Consider the following 19,410-nt stretch of genomic DNA (forward strand, 5'->3'; position numbering starts at 1 on the left):
ACACAAATTTAAAAGGTTATCAATTGATCGGCTCATGAAAATGTTGTCGTCAGGAACTTGCAAGACCCAATCCTGTGTTTCACATGGCGCTGTGATTCAGTATTGCTAATCCACGGTTCGTGGGGACATTCTAAAACATTACTACTACAAATAACTGAGAACTGAGTGTAGCTATGTGAAAAACAATACCTATGGATGGAAGAGAAAAATACTTTTGCTTCGTTCCTCAATATCCACGTTACTTAATACTCTGTGTGCCTGCTGGCAGCTGCGTGGCTTCCCAAGCTTGGGATCAGATGGAGGAAGGCTGTCTCCATTTCTGTTTCCACTTTGGTTCTCACATGATACTTGCTTTCAATCACAACAACTTCTGGAACCGCAATTTCTAAGAGATATGATATCGTCAGTGACAGTGTAGCACGCTGTAATGTTGAGGCTGTCAAACCGTGTTATCCCACAGGCATCAAGTATCACTGTGTTTCCCTTGAAATTTTAAACTATCCTGCAGCCTCTCAGTGAATTTCTGTGCTGTCCGGGTCACCTCCACATAGTTGGAGAATCACGGGTCTAATCAGGGAAAGAATAAAGACACAGTGAAATTGAATATTTTATTTAATAAAGAACAAATTTTGTTTTTTTCCCAATATGGAAAAAATTGCATTTCCTTTTTTTTTGCAGAAAATAGTCTGGGAAATGAGGTTTGAATTAGCAGATGAAGGGCTTTGAACAACACTTTAAATGTGTTTACCTTTTATTCTGAAGGCATTAAAGAACCAAAGATGGCCTTAAAGAGGGAAAGGCAGGTTGGCAAATCTGTACATAATGTTTATATAATATTGATATGTAGATTTATCTATGCATGGAGATAGATAAGTTTATATATATTTGTGTATAATATAAACATAATAGGCATGAATAGTATATATTTAATGTAAACAAATGTATAAATATATAAATAATGCCTGCATAAGTATATAAATAAATGTATATATAATTATATAAATAAATAAATATATGTATTTTTATATATATTTATATAAATAAAATAAATAAAAATAAATAAATATATATATATATATATATATATATATATATATATATATATATATATGTATTTTTTAGGACCACAACGTGGTGGCCATGAAGGACAGGTTGAATTGGGGATAAATTAGAGGTAGGAATGAGGTAGGAGATAGATGGGCCCCTGGGCCGGACAGCTGGTGTTTCTCAAGTGGCGTTAACACTGAAGATTTGTTCTCACCCAGACACTCCAAGGACAAAGCTAGTGGCAGAAGCTGAGCTCTGCTGAAGTAAAGGGATAAGATAAGCACTCCTGAGGTCAAGGAAAACTTCCCTGTCTGCACATGCGCAGGAAGGCTCCTTGGGGGTCAGAAAGGGAGGGGGCGCCACCCCATAATAAGTGTGGACATGCATCCACAGGCCACTGTGGTGGGATCCATCCTAGCAAAAAGTTGCACACACATGTTGGGGAGGGTCTTAGGACCCATCAGGTGTGAAAAAAGAAACAAGATAATTGGCCAAAGGTAAACAAAGACCTGGAAGGACTGTCCTATGTAAGTGATTTTAATCACCTATTTCCTGGGCTCCTTACTGGGGGGACACCCACACGCTTTCTCTCCGGGTGTGCATCTCTGCCTAGCTTCTGTCTTAACTGAACAAACTGCTTCTCTGTGTGTTCTCCCATAGGTTGTGCTGTCTCTCTACAGTAGGCTTTGTACCTGTTTTTACAGTTTTTGCCTCCTTGAAACATTCTTGCTTTCAAACAGGGGGCCAGGGAAACTTTACCTCTAGCCTGTAGCCCCTCGTGGTCTAGTGGCGAGGATTCCTGGTTTTCATCCAGGCTACCCAGGTTCAGGTCCTGGGAGGGAACTAATCTCCCTTCAGGACCACTCACTGCTGTCCCTCTGAGATCAGGAAGACCAGACTGTACAGCGGTTTCAGTGCGAGATGGGAATAATCCGACTCAAAGCAATACGTTTTTAAGAGACAGTGCAGAATTTAACTGGACCTTCGGGGGGTGTGTTCGACGTCCAGCTTCCTAGCTGGGGTAAACTGGATGGAAGAGGATGCCGTTCGCCTGGGCTGGGTTTAGATGTCCCTGCCCTAGTGATGGGTGAGCCGGAGGAGGTAAGCTCAGGTTTGGCCTGTGTGCCCGTCAGCTTGTCACACCACTGCTGAGACCCATCACCTGCATGCTTCTGTCAACGTTAACCCCCATTTAGTGCCGATGGCCTGAAACACTGCTGCTTTTAGAGTTTGAGAGACCTAAGCCTGAACATTCCAGGCCATCTTCAGATTTTAAGTCAAGCCTCCCTAAGTCAAATCTCTGCCCCTCAGTGAATGCACTGAGGCACCTGTTCCGAGATTAGCTCACAGGGGGGGCAGGGACAACCCATCTTCCCTCAGGAGCACAGACTCTGATCGTGGAAAACAGAGATGGGTCACCTTGGGGAAGGAGCATGTTTATGGGGGGAGGATTGCTATGGACTGGATCCAAATCCGTAGGTTGAAGCCTCAACTCCCAACGTGATGGCATTTGGAGGCAGAGTCTTTGCGAGGAAATTAGGGGTGGATGAGGTCATGAGGGTGGAGCCCCTGATGGGATGAGTGTCCTGATAAGGAGAAAGAGATCAGAGCTTCCTCTCTCCACCCTGTGAGGACGCAGCAAGAAGGCAGCCGCTATAAGCCAGGAAGTTGCTCCCACCAGGAACTGCGTCCGTGGCACCTTGATTTTGAACTCCCCGCTTCCAGAACGGTGCGAAAGAACTTTCTGTTGTTTAAGGCGCCCAGTCTATGGTAGTGCTGTGATGGTAACACCGGGGTGACTAAGACAAGAATGATGATTGACCCGTAGGCAGGAGGAGATCCAGACACCCTGAGGGCAGGTGCGTGCCCGGGGCGGGCCTGGGGAAGAGGTCAGTGGTGAGGGAGGAAGCATCATCTTACCGGCGCTGCTGGTGCCCTGAGGATGCGGGCTGGAGACGCCGAACCAGCCCCTGAGTGAGGAGAGCCTGCATTCAAGGATGCGTTGAGGGGCACGACCCAGAGAGATTACAGGAAGAGCAGCCAGATTCTGGAGCAAGAGGACGAGCAGTTGGTGACCGTGAAGATGCGCGGCGCGGGGCTGAATGCGGGGCGCGGAGTCCGGGCACAGTCAGCGCGTGCACGTGGCATCCCCCTAACAGAGGTTTACGCAGCGCTGAACGCGACACACGCGTCCTTGCTTCTGTTGATTCAAGATGTATAGAAAGTGGCTTCCCTGGTGGCGCAGTGGTTGAGAGTCTGCCTGCCGATGCAGGGGACGCGGGTTCCTGCCCCGGTCTGGGAAGATCCCACATGCCGCGGAGCGGCTGGGCCCGTGAGCCATGGCCGCTGGGCCTGCGCGTCCGGAGCCTGTGCTCCGCAACGGGAGAGGCCACAGCAGTGAGAGGCCCGCGTACCGCACACACACACAAAAAAGATGTATAGAAAGTCCACATACAGACAAGGTTTATGTAGAGATGCCACAGAAAGTACATGGTAGAGTATCCACGTCCTTACCGTATTTATTGTCATTGCGACTCGCTGTTGCCTCTCCTCCTGGTCCGGGTCCTGCTCTCGCTGGGTTTTGCGCGATTTGCTCCTTCACAGTCTCGCGAGGCTTTGCGTCATCAGCCTGAAAGCACCGTTCCCAGCCTTTTCTCTCTTCCTTCTCCGGTTTATGTGTCCCTATGGCTCTCGTCATCACCGGCCACTGTATAATGTAGGTATTTCCTTGCTTACGGTCTGTCTCCCCCGCACCCTGCACCAGGACGGTAGCTCCACGAGGCCTGGGACGCCTTCTGTGATTGCTTTCGAGCATCTAGAACAGGTCCCGGCATTAACATTTGACCAATGTAATTACAGTTTTGTTACGTGTGACAAAAGAAAAGCACTATGTGGCACGAAGTTATACTTTTAAAGGACTTAGCTTGGTCTGGGGTGTCGGTGAGTTTTCTCTAAGCTGAGATGTGAAGGATGAGAAGAAAGGGGCTGCAGGGGGGGGAGGGCGGACACCAGGCAGAAGGCACAGCGAGCGGGGGAGGGGACGCAGCAGGACGGCCAGGCCAGCCTAGAGGGGCGAGGGCAGGGTCCGGGGCACTTCCGTGGCGGGGGGGGGGGGGGGGGGGGGGCGGGGAGTGGTGAAGCAGAAGACAGACGGGTGGTGCTCAGACTACTGTCCGCCAGCCGGGGAGCCCCGCATTCGAGAACATTTTCATGGGCAAACAGGCTCCAGCCCTCCAGCAGAGGGATTCTCCACCTTTTTCATTTCAGGACTTCTTTCTGTTCTTAAAAACTATTGAGGATCCCAGAGAGCTTTTATTTATATGGGTAGACCTATGCATTTCAACCATATTTATTTATGTGGGTTATATCTATTGCATATTTCCCATAATTAAAACTAAGAAAATTTTAAAACACTGAATTCACTTAAAAATAACAATAACAATAAGCTATCACCTGTTCACGTAAGTCACACACTTTTGTGAAAATGTAACTGTTTTCCAAGACAAAGCAAAACAAAAAAACTAGGAAAAAGAGTCACATTGCTTTAAGTTTTGCAAATTGCTTTAATGTCTGGCTTAAAATACAACTGAATTTTCACAGCTGCTTCTGCAATCAATCTGCTGCAGAATCACGCCACACAGCCTCTGGAAAACTCCACCATACACTCACGAGAGAACGCGAGTTAAAAAGGAACCTAATCTCTAGCATTATTACGAAGATAGTTTTGACCTCGGGAACCCTTCTTGAGAGGGTCTTGAGGCCCCCAGACCTGAGCCACACTCAGGGTCTCCTGCTCTCATGTGGGAAGGTGTCCGTGCAAGACAACCTGCCTGCATAAGGACAACCCAGGATGCTGATGGCTCTGAACTCTTCCTCCAAGAAGGCTCATAAGTGGATGTTATCATTCTCAAAAAAAGTAAAGTCACGAGTGTGCTTTTATCACTTTTCCTTTTATCATTTCTCAGTGATTCAATACATCAGGAACATCCTCTGCAACCCACGTAAACTATAAAGAAAAAGAAGATGAAATGTTTAAAGTGCTAACATTCTCAGAAGAACAAGTATGACATCAATGCTGCCACCGTAAGTTACAGCTGAACTAAAAGGCAAAAGAGATCAATCTGTCCCTCTAATATTTTTTCACGTCACAGGAGAATTGGTTCCCCTCAGATAAGTCACTCAAAAATTTAAAATTTATTTCTTGCATGTAATGTAATACCGTTTACCTTGGCAGTTCCTTTTGATTCTTGTTGCTGTTCGAATTAAGAAATGTATGGCTATCCAAATGTGTGTGCTATTGAATATATAACCTACCGCCCATCCCAGTTCTGTGAGAATTCTCTTGGGAAGCAAGTATTGATTTTTTTAACTTTATTTATTGAAGTGTATTTGATTTACAATGTTAATTTCTGCCGTACAGCAAAGTGATTCAGTTATCCATCTATTTACATTCTTTTTCATGTTCTTTTCCACACTCCCAAAGACATTCTGTGAAGCCACCAAGCCAGACAAAGACACTAGTGAGAAAGAAAATTACAGGCCAATATCTTTGATGCATACGGATGCAAGTATTGATTTTGAACTGTGTTAAAGGAGACCTAGAAATACGTTGGAAAGAAGAGCTTGAGTAGAACAAGAGAAGTATCAGAAAACTTAGTACTTCTTTAAAAAAAAACTAATAGGGTTTTAAAAATGGTCCAAAGTTTCCACTTTGCATTCATGCTTCTGCTGTCTCTTAAATTCGTGCAATTATTACCCATTAGTTTCTACTAACTAAAGCTGTTTTGTACCATTTCTATCACTGGTTGAAAAAATTTTGAGTTGCTGTAGGATTTAGACTTCAGAAATGGAATGCTGTTTTAAACTCGGTGGTAATTGTGTGCACTACAGCCTGCTTCACCTTAAAATGATGAGTGTTTTGTGAAAGATAACAAACTGCAGAGCTCATCAACGGGAAAATTACTCAGCAGTGGAGGTGGGTTTTAATTGATGATACTGCTCGCTTGTTAGGAGAGGTCTTTGGAAAGGTAATCAAAGAAACATCACATATGGGCCATTTGTTCTCGTAAGACTATTTTTAAAAAGGGAATTTCTTGACTAGTTTTCGGTCCATCTCCAAATCCTCCTAAGGATTAAGGATGGAATTATGTGTCCCCTGGCAACTTTCTGATGGGTCTCCCCTCTCCCTGTGTGGAAATAAATGAAGACCACACAAATGAGAACCAGCAAAGGCTGATATGCAGAGCTGGCGATAGCGAGGGAGTCAGCCACCATCGCTTGGTTTTGACAGAGACTCAAAGGCAGGCAGAGGACTTGGAGAGCTTGACAGTGGAAAAAATGGAAGGTTTCAGGGATGCCCTGATTGGAGACTGCTGGTCTGGGGAGGCTGCCTGTGGGTGCATTCGTTTGCAAGAGTTGCCGTAGCGAAGTACCACAGGGTGGGCGGTTATTTTCCCACATTTTGGTGGCTGGAAGTCCAAGATTAGGGTGTCGGGACAGCTGGTTCCTTCTCGGGCCTCTCTCCTTGCCTGGTAGACGGCCATCTCCTGGCTGTGTCCTCGTGTGGTCTTTTCTCTGTGACATGGTATCGCTGGGGTCTCTCTGTATTATAATCTCCTCTCCTTATAAAGACAGCAGTCATGCTAAATTAACACCCACCCTAACGATCTCATTGTAACTGAATCTCCTCTTGAAAAGCCCGATCTCAAAATACAGTCACTTCCTGAGGTACAGGGTGTTAGGCTTTACAGTACAAATTTTACGGGCATGTAATTTATCCCGTAGTCATGGGCTAACTAGAAACGGGGCATCCTCCGTGGTTGGTTAGGGGAGCATATGTGCCTTTCTAGGGATGCTGTAGGTCGGAAGTGAGGGCAAACATTTGAGAAGCTGGCTCTTATTAAGCCCTGACTGTACACAGGCTGGGTTTGGCTTCCTGGTCGGGGTGCTGCAGATGTTGGGGCAGAGTTTCATTGTCATATACGGTCTGCTGTCATGGGTTTGTATATTCAGTCTTCTGTGGAAAAAACAGAAGCACCTGTTCTGTTACGACGTCTGTGTCTGCCGGTCTGGAACTGAACCTGGCTGGCTGAGCGCTGGCACTCAGCAAACAGTGGCTGAAGGAGAGGACTTGGGTCAGAATGCTCTTCTGTAACAAGCGTCCCTCTCACCCTCTACCACCGGCTTTTCTTATCTACAAATGAGCACACTCCACCCTCCTAACAACAGCCGTTTACTGAACAATTACTAGATGTGCGATCGGGGTAGAGGCACTTTGAAGTCACACTGAACAGCCCTAGGGATGATTATTCTCATTTTACAGATGAGAAGATGGTTTCTGAGTTATTATCTTGCCAAGTTTCTTCCATCATTGGATGTGTGACCCAGGACAGTCCGCTCTCTTTGTCTGTGACCTTTCAGTTTCCTCTTTCAAAAGAGGGAGAAAAAAAACACTGGCATCAGAAGCTTGTTATGAAATCAAGAAGTGGGGGAAATGTAAAAAGCTCTTCCTTGTGGCAAAGTGCCAACCACTCCGTGCAAAGGGAGAATGGAACTAGGAAATCATTGTCATTGCAGGCGAGAATCACGATCAGAGGCTTAAGCCAGCGAGAAAAAGTTTGAGGAGAAACGGAACATTTACATACTCTCCACGTATCTCCGTATCTCCGCACAAATTACTTTTAATTATGAAGAAAGGAACAGTAAATTCACTGTGGAGAAACCTGGCAGACGCCACCTTAACCATGTAATAAAAGTTAAGCTCATAGTATTGGAACAAATGAACCCACTATGTAATTTTGAAAAGATGCTCTGAGAAGGATATAACACTGGGGTTATTTCTGGCCAAAAAGAAAAGAGCATAATCTGAGGTTAATCCGAATTTGATTGTGAGGAAACAACAGACAAGCCCAAATGGAGGGCACTTAACACAAGAAATAGTCTGAACTCTGCAAAAATGTTAAGGTTAAGGAAATTCTGTTCCAGATTAAAGAGATCGAAGAGAAGAAATAACTAAATAGAGCAGATGATTCTGGATCGGGTCCTGGGCTTGCTTTATTGTTTATTATTATTATTTGCTGTAAAGGACATTCACAGGACAGTTGGTAAAACGTGAATAAAGTCCGAGATTAGATCATAGTATAACAATATTATTTCCCTTATTATGTAAGAGAATGCCCCTGTTATTAGGAAAATAAAATAAAGCACAGTTGCCCCGCCCCGCCCCCCACGCTCTGAAAGCAGAGCATTCCCAAGGAAGCTTTCGTGAGCCAAAGAAGTTACCTTAGGACAGGTCTTGCTAGCTGGTGCGCAAAATAAAGAGAAAAAGCACAGATGCTCACCGATGTGCTTCACAGCCCTGGGGGCTGGATGCTGAGTGTGGTTCCAGGAAGGAGCTTGGCGGGGCCACTCGTGCAAAACACCTGGACGCAACTTTCACTTTTTGCCTTTTTTTTGTAAAAGTGAGAAATCCTCCTAGGATTTCTTCCTGTTAGTGAAAACAGGCACTAATGTAGGTTTTTTTCTAAAAGCGAAGTGGCTTAAAGCGAACTTATGGAAAGCGGGGGATCCCTGTATTTAGGGGGAAAAGGGCAGGACAAAGCAACTTGCCCTCCAGCAGTTCAGGACAAAACAAACAGAAGTGAAGGATGATAAAGCAAACCTAGTCAAGTGCCAACCTTTGGGGAATCTGGGGGAAGGTATTGCTTATCCAATCTTCTGTGTCTGAAATTATTCCAAAATAAAGTTAAAAAAACCCACCCTTGTTATGAGTAGTAAATGAGGTAATATTTGTAAAGGACTTAGAACATAGGCCTTAAAATGTCAGTGTTAGGTGTTATTACTACACAATTCAGAAGTGGCAGGGCCGCCTCTAGATGGCCTTTAACCCTCAGACCTTCACTTGGTAATTCGGAGTTGCGGGGCAAAAGCCTTTACATAAACTGTGAAGTGCTGTACCCTTGTGCATGGCTGTGAGCTTGTGATGTGAGCTCAGGGTCTCGTAGGTGTTTGTAAAGCAGGCTTAGTCTGCGTCACTGACAAGGTCATTGAGGCAACACAAGGTTCAAACAGCTTCACGAAGGTGACAGGTTGGAGGAAAACCCAGATCTCCCAGATTTGAGTCCTGTCCCTTTCACTTTAGGTTGTGGACTACAAGGGAAAGTTTAGGAAAGGGGAATTTCTTTCACAGCCGGACTTGTTTTCCACCGGCTCAGTCCTACAAGTGTGGCTGTGACCCCTGACCCCGCCGGAGGCCAGGTCTGCCTCCCAGTGGACCCCTAGGATGGGGAGGTGTGGAATGGAAGACAGCAACCTAGGGACAGCCAGTCACACCTCAGTGTCTTCTCATCTGTATCGGATGCTGAAAAGGCATCTAACTTACATCTGATGCTAAAAAAGATCTTTTTCTCCCCATCTGAAAATACTGTAGGTGTTATTAGCTGGTGTTAGCTCCTGCACGTCCAGGGTTCTGGCCGCTACGTGCACCCAAGATCCTGAGCCTGTTTCTTCTTAATAGTGGTCATCTCCCCATTAACATTTCTAAAGACTACATGACAATTTGAGAGAAGAAAACCTATGAGTCGGCTGGGAAAAAAATGTTTCTTCACAAACAAGTGAGTATCTGAAATTCATGTTTGCACTGCCCACTAACAGATTTGTTTCACTGATTAAGTATGAAGAACACATCTGTAGGTTATTTTCCTCCCTGAGGTACGAATTTCATTTACAAAATGGCAACTCAGGTAAATCAGAACCTGAAGACATTACACTTAGGGAAAATGATCCAAAAAAAAATATATATATATAAAAATATAAATATACACACACACACATATATATAGATGTCAGCCTCAGTTTCCCCATCTGCAAAATAATCTGGGGGCTTATTGTGAGAGCTGAATGGCATAATAATAGGAGAGAAATATTTTCTATGAACCGTAGTTAAGTGAAAACAAATACCCCAGATTCAGTTATGGTACCGTTAGAAAATATTTCCTCATTTCCTACACAAACCCAGATACTTCAGAGCTGGGAGACTCACGGAACTTCCCGATTTGACTGCTAACCAAAGGCAAGGTTCAGAAAACAGAAGGAATGTTCCCTGTGAGCACAGCCCATCATCCGTCAACAGTGGATTGAAAAAAAAGGACAGTGGTGAACGCTGAGTTTAAAAACAGAAAAGGAAATTCAGGTTATTAGGAGCAAATGGATAATATCAAGTGGGTTTCTGATGCTTAGGAATAAGTTTATTCGGGTTTTTTGGTTTTTGTTGTTATTTTAAGAAAGGAATATTAAAGTGACAGAAGAGGCTGGGAATTCCTAGCAAATCCGTAGACCGATAAAAAAAGTTACATAATCTGCTCCTCCTTCGGGTGCCTCTAAGCAATTAAAGGATGTCAAAACGGTTTATTTGCCGTACATTTGCACAGAAACAATCATCAGTTGATAGCTTTATATATATCAACTATCTTTGCGATTTCCTTAGGAAGACAGAAATTAAGTCCATTTAGCCCCACTTCACTGATTACCCCAACCATAAATAATAAATTCACTTAAAATTTTACAACAGTGATTTGCATATTTGCCCGCAGGTGGTAATTCTTCTACAAGCATAAAGTTATTGGGCCACCCTTATTGAACTTCTCATTAAATTTTCCTGAAGGTAATCAAGGCGTCAACTTCGGCAGCATTTAAACACTAAAAGAAGAGCATATAAATTATTTTTCTATTTCATGGTTAAGGCGTTTTAATAGTGGCACTATTATTTATTAATTACTACAATTATTAAATATCACATTCCAGGCACTAAGGAGACACGTCAACACCTGACCTCTACTCTTACCATAAACCTTGAAGGCAGGTGCTGTTACGCGCCTTACACAAAACACAAAACCAAGGCCCATAGAGTCTGCGACCTGCCCGGCGTCCCTCGGGGGATATGGGGCGGATTCTTCAGCCTTACCCCCATGCCCTCTAGCCCCAGGATTCTATCACGCCACTTTTCTGTAGCCGTATTGTCCCTATTTCACTGTTACGAAACACTCTTCCTTAAGTCCGTGTGCCAAGTTGTCCTTTGAATGCAGTTCCTCCGAATTCCGGGTGTCAGAAACTGTCACCAGAATTGGGGAAACACTGAGGAAGCGTTTTCGGCCCACACTTTTGATTGAGGGCAGCGCATTTTGCCCAGTCGGTTTTATCAATGGTTGAACCCCTGTGACGTTTTAAATTTCTGCAAGCTTCTAGAGGATAAGGAAAGAGATTCTACTCACGTTCGCATGGCTACTACCCGACCCAGAGTCCCCAGCACATAGCGGGCACTCAAATACTGAATGAACTGGGTATCTAGTTCATTGCTTTTTTCCTAAGAATCCTCAGTGAGGTCAATGAACGTAAATACATACGAATTTTAAAGTAGTATTTTTAATGAAGGATTTGTGTCTCCAAAATGTTAGCCCTCGCAGCGGTCAGGGATGGAGGGGCCAGCGGTAACTTTTGTCCCTCTGAGATGGGCACTACCTGGTAGTGTCACTCAATTCCTCAACACAACCTTGCTCCACCCGGGGGTCCCGTCAACCCGCACCCCAATAGCTCTGTCGGTCCGCGGGAGGACCCCCGCGCAGCCGGCGGCCCACCGCCTCCCACGCACACGCTGGGAGCGCCTTTAAGTTCAAAGACGCGTGTTCACCAGCAAACAAAGGGCGGCGCGGTCTCCGTCCCGGGACCAGCTGCGGTCCCCTCGGAAGGGAAGAGGGCCGCAGGGACAAACGGGCGTTCCGCACGCGGGCAGACAGACATCCGATCTGCGGCCCCATCCGCGGCTCCCGCTCCGGGTTCTCCGCGCGCCGGGCCAGCAGCCCGGGTGCCGCGGTCCCGAGAACTTTGCCGGCCCTCCCGGGGCCGGACGCGGGCGGCGCGGAGGCCGGGCAGACAGGGCACTAGGGAATTCCCGGGGGCAGGTGGCCCACTCCCGCTCCAACCCCGACCCCGGGCGCCTCGGAGAAGCTCCCGGGAGCGAGCGCCGGGCGGCGGCGCGGAGCCCCGGCCGAGCGGGCGGAACAAAGGGAGCCAGCGGGCCGGGAGGATGCTGCGCTCGCCCGGCTGCGCCCCACCCGGCCGGCTCCCGGGCTCTGCCTCGCGCGCAGGTAGCCCGGCCTTCGGCGCTGCGGGAGGGTGTGCCGGAGAGGGGCGCACAAAGACTCACTTCCGCGGGGCCAGGCGCCCCGACACCCTCTCTGCCACTTACAGCCCGTCCTCATCCCTGCATCCCTGTCGCCGGCGGGGCCCGAGTGCCCGCGGGTGCCACGCGCCGTGCCGGGCGGAGCCTGTGCAGGTGACCCCCGGAGGACCGGGGCTGGCAGGAGGCGGCGGCGGGGACAGGCGTGCCTTTTGAGGCCGCCGCGCCGCCCGAGTCTGCGATCGCTCTGTGTCAGAAGCGGGGCTCGGCGTGCACCCCCTGCGCCGCCGCGGCAGGGCAGCGGGGCCGGGGGCGTGGGGAGCCGACGGGGAACTTCCCGGGGCCGGTGGCCGCCCGCTAGGTGAGCGGGGCCGGGAGGGGAGGCCGGAGGCGGCCGGGGAGGCGGAAGGGCCTGGGGGCGGGGCGCGGCGCAGGCTCGGCGCGGGGGCCGGGAGCCCAGAGCTGCCGCCGGGAACAATGAGGCGCGCGGCGCGGGCTGAGCGCAGCTCCGCGCCAGCCGCCGCCGCTGCCGGCCGCCGAGCGATCCGGACCCGCGAAGGCGGCTCGCCGGGGCTCCGGGGCGGCGTCGGGAGGCTGCTCGGTGGAGGCAGGCGGGAGCCGCTGAGCCGCGCGCGTCTGGCGCCCGGGCCCCGGGTCTCCGCTCCAGTTGGCGCGATTGTGGGAGCGCGTGGCGCGCGCCCGAGCGGCCGCCGGAGAGGAAAATGTGACACGCTCGTCCCCGGCTCCAGCGCCTCGGGGTCGGGCGCCAGGAGGCGCGGCGTCCGGAGAAGGTGGGCGACCGGGGGCTCGGTGTCGGGCGGTGCCAGGCGTCTGCCGCGGGGTCGCCGCAGCCCGGGGGCAGCTCAAGCACCGGGTTAGACTCGGCGACCCGCACCCAGACCTGTGGGCGGGATGTTGAGGGCGGTTTGCGGGGGAGAAGCAGGAAATTCTTAAAGAGGTGAGACCCCCGGCAGGCCTGCGCTTCGGGGACAGGAGGACCCAGTGTGCCCCAGTGGCTCAGTAACAGTGATCTTTTCTTTGGGCTCTGGAGGGGAATCGAGGTCTGTAATTGTCTTTCTCGACCCCGCCCGCAGGCAAAACTGAGCTTCTTAACGCTTAAAGTGCGTTCCACTGATTTCTAGTTTTCTGTAGCTGAGGCGTTTAGGGGCAGAAGGGATCTTTAGAATCCTGAATACCCGGGTATTCATTCTTGCGCCCTTGGCGCGAGGAAAACTGCTTTTGAGTTGTTTTACTTTCCACCGTGTGCCGAGGGGAGATTTAATGCACTGGGGGTACGGAATGGAACATCCATCTCGTTCGGATTTTGCGATGCAGGGGGACAAGAGTGAAGTTAAACTCCTGGCTTGAGGGAAGCAAGTGATGTCTCCTCCCAAAGCGATCTGAATAGCTGTTCGAAGAAGCCGTGCTTTCCAGGAATTTAAATGAGACTTCTTGTGATCGCCTTCCAGGTCTCTCCTCCTAGTACCATATTTGTTTTGTCAGGCTGAACTTTCAAAGCTGTTTTATAATCCGAGAAGCACTTTGGGAGAAAAGTAATGCTTGGCTGGATTTTTTGTGAACGTATTTTTAGTGGTCATGCTGAAAATTTGAGGAGAGACGAACCATATTTGGTCGAAATCTTTGCTTTTTGTGCGGTTGCTGTTCTAACGGTGAAGGGGCCAGCTGATCCTCAACGCGGCGGGCCGTCTGCTTGGTGAGGACATTGTTGGCGGACTCGGAAGGCATTTTAAGTACTTTCTGAACATTTTAAAAAGCCTCACGCGGGTTGCTTGATATTTACATTTTTTGACATTTTGGTCAACATACTTTGCCATATTGAACTAAAATTCGTGACCCAGGAGTTTCAAAACATTGAAACTCTGTTGTAGCAAACTCGGGGCTAACATTTTCTTTTCAAAGGAGAAGTGATGGCCTTGAACTTATTTTTACCCTGTTATTTTTCTGAAACTGGCAACCAAAATGTTTACAACACTTGAAGGCTGGCATTTCCCACTAATGCATCAGGGAAACTGTTGACAGCAGGGGAAGGATGTTGTGATCAAAATGGGGAGTGTTCTAAAATAATGGGTGAATAGTTGCCTTGAATTTTACAGCTAGGTTACAAAAAAGTCACTGAAACATTTGGAATTCTTGATACAATTTTTGTTGTGCGTGATAGAAACGAGCATTTTACCTTTTTGCTTGGTGCAGTTGAAGCTTCTGGACCTTTGAGCTGAATCTCCGTAGAGATTGTGGTGTGAGCCTCGGGTCTTGGTGGGGTTCTGAGCCCCGCAATTTAGACAGGAAGGGGAGATGGTGGAAGAGAGTTCAGAGCGGAGACCAGCATTTGGTGAGTGTGTTACGTACGCGATCTGGGAAGTAAAGACAAAGACATGAGGACATTTAGACTGGAGGATTCAAGGCTGAGATAATTTAATATTTGAAAAAATGTGAATGGATTTATTATGCAGAGAAGGGCAATCAACTGTTCTCCGTCTCTGATGAGGGTAATTAAGAGGGATAGGGTTGCCTCACGGCGTGAAGACTTAAGTTGGGTCTGGGGAAGGATTTGTGGGTAGCCAGCGAGACTGGTTAAATAGGGAAGTGGTTGCTGAGAAATTCCTGTAGATGTTTGTTTCTGGAGCTCTTTTTCTGAGATTCTCCTCTTCCTGAGATGATGTAAGTGTGTGAGTATCTGATCTAATGGTTATGCTAACTGAGATTTTATACTCTGGGTCTACAGTTTATCCAAGCATTTCTCAAGTACTCCAGCCCGCCCTACAGTGACAAACTCATTTCTAGGCTTCTGTCCCTATCATTTAGGTAAGCAAATGATTGGTTCCTTCCCAGAAACTTGGAGAGATTTGCTCTTTGAGAAACATTGAATTAATTTTCGGATTTGGTGGATTTTCTATTCTAATTTTGAATAGAAATATCTTATGCATTGATAATTGGGACAGTCTTTGTTTTTTGTCTGTTTTTGCGGTACGCGAGCCTCTCACTGTTGTGGCCTCTCCGGTTTCGGAGCACAGGCTCCGGACGCGCAGGCTCAGCGGCCATGGATCACGGCCGGGCCGCCCCACGGCATGTGGGATCCTCCCGGACCAGGGCACGAACCCGTGTCCCCTGCATCGGCAGGTGGACTCTCAACCACTGCGCCACCAGGGAAGCCCCAGTCTTTGTTTTAATATTCACGTCTCTTTAAGTGTACAGTGTTCTTCCCCCTCCTGGACTTTCTGTTATGTGATCTTAAATTTTAATTGATTAATTAAGTGAACTACTTGCTTAAATGTCTTAGTGAAAGATAGTGCCTGCAAGGCAGGTGTATGTTAAGCTTTGAGATTTTAAGCATTGAAAGCGTCTCCTTAAAAAAGAACTATGGGATGAAATTGACAACTGAGAGTAAGAGATATAATTACATAGAATCAGATACTAATTTTGGAATCAGTACAGTGCGGGTGTAATTTACACAACAGTTTTCAACGTTCTTAACAGACTGGTGGCAAGTCCAAACCCTGAATGTGCTGTAGAAGGTGACCAGCTACTGTTAGTGTGTAAACATCAGACTCTCGATTTAATACATCTGCCATTTTTCTACCTTTGGGAGATTAATTTGTAAATATTATGAAACACATAGTGCGCGGGCAGCAACGTGGATTTATCATGACTCTCACCAAATCCGATCATGATCTGAAATTCCAAGCCCCGCCTCCGAATTGATGGGGTAGAGTTGCAATTCAGAAGGCTTGGAGCCCACCTGGCCTGCGGGTGCAGTGGTAGTCGGAGTATAAAGGGGTGAGGTGTGGCCTGGGCCGTCCTAAGCTAGTGGTTTGGTCCAGCACTCGCATCCGTCCTAGACCTGCCACTTGGTAAAAGCTGGGCCCCAGCCGTGGTCTGGCTACTGTCTTCACTCGGCCGTGTGCAGGTTGTGGGCTGTCCCCCAGCACCAAGTCCCTCCTGCTTTGGGGAGGAATTGCCCTGTGGATGGGAATGACGTCAGACCACTGCCCACTCTCAGGGACTTGTCTGCACAGACCCGTCTGTGCCCCTCCTGGTTTCTGCTGCCCCCTGTGGTCTTCTTGAGGAAAGAATTCCCAGTTCCAGGCAGATGTTGTTTCTGACAAGGGTGTGAGGACTGGGGTTGCGGATTTGCACTGGACTTTCTCAGAGCGAAGCAGCAAGGAGACCTCCTGGACGCAAGTCCTGCAGTGACCGGCGCGTGGTTTCCAGGGCTGCGAGGTAAAGACTCAGGTTAAACCTTCTGCAAGGTGTCCTCCGGCGCTGGGATGGCGTGGAATTGATAACGGTGTATTCTGGCGTACCGAAAAGCGGATTCCCCTGCACAGAAGAGAATGAGCATTTAGTTTTCATGCTGGACATCCCTGCCAACACCACGTAGCCCCAGGGAGAGCAGTGCTTCCAAGAATAATGACAGCCACTGCTTCGGGGTCTGCACGGGGCACCAAGGGGCACCTTGGCCACAACCTGGGGGGCGGGGGTTATCATCCCCATTTTACAGATGAGGAGACTGATCTCAGAAGGAGGAAGTGGCTGCCTCCAGAGTGGGAACGTGGCAAAGCTGGGATTTGAGCTTGGGTTCCTGTGTCTCCAAAGGCCGTGCAGTCAGATGAGGTCCCGCCGCGCAGAGGAAGGGGACAGACTTGTCTCGCTGTCCTGGAGCCAGACGAAGACTGACCGGGAGCTCCCAGCCTCAGCCTCAGAAGGTTTTCCAGGCTGCAGGTGGGGGTATGTCTTCCAGAACCTGGAGGTCGAGGGAGGCTTGAGCTGCGGTTCAAAGGTGGCTCCTGCCACTTGGAATAGCCAGGCTGGCAGTGTTAGGATGAAATTCAGGCTCACAAGATGATACAGCAGTGAAATTTCCAAGGAAAAATTTAAGCTAAGATTCAAGAGAATTACCCCTGTGCTTTGAGTTATTGGGAAAGGGAAGAGCACAAGCTTAGAAAGTAGTCTCCTGGGACATTTAGAAATGGATTGGCTAAAGCATTAGAGAAAACACTGTACAGAAAAATCCTGCAATGTCTTGATCAGAAGCCTCTGTTTCCAGAAGTTTATAATTCACACATCTAGTCCTACGCTAGGCTGCTTCTAGGATTTGAGCCTGAGAGGAAAATGCTTTAATAAATTTAGAACAATTGGTTTTGCATGTTCAAATTATACAAATTTTTCAAGTAGAGGTTCTTGCATGTTGGTAATTGTGGCTTCTAAAATGACTTGGATGTAAATTAAATTTGGGAAAGAGTAAATCTCGTAGATAATCCAATAGCTTTCCTGATTCAGAAATAAATGTGGGGACTTCCCTGGTGGCGCAGTGGCTAAGAATCCGCCTGCCAATGCAGGGAACACGGGTTCGAGCCCTGTTCCGGGAAGATCCCACATGCTGCGGAGCAACTAAGCCCAAGTGCCACAACTACTGAGCCTGCGCTCTAGAGCCCTCGAACCACAACTACTGAGCCCGCGCGCCTAGAGCCCATTCTCCGCAACAAGAGAAGCCACCGCAAGGAGCAGCCCGCGCACCTCAACAAAGAGTAGCCCCCGCTCACCGCAACTAAAGAAACCCCGTGCGCAGCAACGAAGACCCAGTGCAGCCAAAAATAAATAAATAAATAAATGTATGAAAAGAAAAAAAAAGAAATCAATGTGAAAAGCAGCTTCCTCGAAAGTGTGCTGGTGACTTTTTTGAAATATAAGTATATTATGTGTTAAAAACCTATATTTGTACCTCTGGCCACAAATAGGTAGAAAAAAGTACAATTAATACAGGATTTGTTTTCTAACTGATACAGTTAATACAGTGACAGTGTCAGACTCAAGGTGCATGATTAAACGAATGAATTTGTTTTTACTAGTAGAAGAGAGATCTTACCATGTAAATTATACTTCACAGTCGGGAAAACTATATCCCCTGAGAAATCTCAATACAAAATAAAAGGACTGCCTTTTAAAAGAACCCCACGAGCACACACACACACACATTTGCACACACTCACACTTCAGTGCAGGAATACATCCCTGCATTGATATGTTTTTACATCAGTGATGAGGGGAGAGAACTTGAATTGGGACACGTAAGTATTCATGGCTGGGATTCACAGCTGTTGAGAAACAAACTGAGGAAGGACTGAACACTGGCCTTCTCACTGAGAGCGTTCTTTATCCTATGTCACTAATCTCTGGAGAATTCCAAATTACCAGTGGGGTAGGAAGATCTCAAAAATGTTTAGTGTTTAAACTGTACTCTTAGTTTATTATAAGTAGAATATGTGTGGGAACACACTTATTCCTGTGTGTGTGCAGTGTGAGTGTTCTTATAACGTCAGAGTCTTCAGGTACCCAGGGTGGCCTGCAGGATGTGTTTGATCCTGGGGACTGACCACCAGAGGCATCTCTAGCAGGGCATCGGGGGCGCTGGGCCGGGCCAGGTGACTGGAGTCCTGGTGTCAATTAGCTCCTGGCTACCGTGAAAGAGGTTGGGCCATTTTAGGTGTTCCAGGTCAACTTGAAGTTGGCCAAAGTGGATGTAAGTCCTTCTCTCTCCTGGGGAACAGCTAACTCTTTCAAGTTACCCTGAATCGTAAAGTCCTCTAATCACTTCAGACTTTAGGTAAAAGAATTAAGACCATAAGCAAAAGTGTTTTGTTCCTTTTTTAAAAAAAATACTATACCCGCTAATTCCCAAGGTATTAATGCTTTTTGAGCAAATGACAAATAATGGGAAGCTGACGGTGCAACATGGCATACTTGATGTTAACATACACGTGTATGTACATGTATGTAATGTGTATGGAAGTATATAATCTCAATATTCCAAAGGGCAGTTTTCCCCCTTTGAGTCAATAGTGTGGTTACAAACTGTATTCCTCTGCCCTGTGTTCAAATTTAGTAGCTGGGAGAGTTGAGCTAATTAAGTAATTTACCTGACTCGATGCTTGGTACTTTATAAAGACCGAATTCAGAGAGGGCCATTAAAGAGATTATCTCATTAACTCTCTGAGGGGGGAGAGTGAGTGTCAGAACTGTGTTGATAGTAGGAGCGTGTCTGTAAGGTGTGCTGGCTTCTGTAAGTTACACCCAGGCATTTCTCTGCTGGCCTCACTCTATACTTTACACCGCAAAATTCAAACATACTGTATTAAATATAATCATATCCTAGTAATACCCCACATACTGCT

General features: G+C 47.6%; 1 protein-coding gene and 1 long non-coding RNA gene across 7 annotated transcripts in view; both read left to right on the top strand.

Moving 5' to 3' along the window:
- Nucleotides 1-3,490: 3,490 nt before the first annotated feature.
- Nucleotides 3,491-10,701, top strand: LOC307195690. Its single transcript, XR_013830926.1, has 3 exons — nt 3,491-3,763; nt 5,013-5,130; nt 9,476-10,701. It is a non-coding gene; the product is annotated as an uncharacterized lncRNA (long non-coding RNA).
- A 151-nt stretch (nt 10,702-10,852) lies between these two features.
- ST6GAL2 (ST6 beta-galactoside alpha-2,6-sialyltransferase 2) overlaps nt 10,853-19,410 on the top strand; it is a 65,723-nt gene continuing 57,165 nt past the window's right edge. For 3 of the 6 annotated variants that reach the window (XR_013830921.1, XM_079940026.1, XM_079940030.1), the window contains exon 1: nt 12,677-13,011. The gene's annotated coding sequence lies outside the window, so the exon portion shown is untranslated. Of the gene's footprint in view, nt 12,189-12,223; nt 12,582-12,676; nt 13,012-13,053; nt 14,571-19,410 lie in introns of those variants that run through there. The other 3 variants (XM_079940029.1, XM_079940028.1, XM_079940027.1) reach the window with 3 other exon arrangements.

This window comes from Stenella coeruleoalba, assembly GCF_951394435.1.
Source record: "Stenella coeruleoalba genome assembly, chromosome: 13".
Taxonomy (NCBI): Eukaryota; Metazoa; Chordata; class Mammalia; order Artiodactyla; family Delphinidae; genus Stenella; species Stenella coeruleoalba.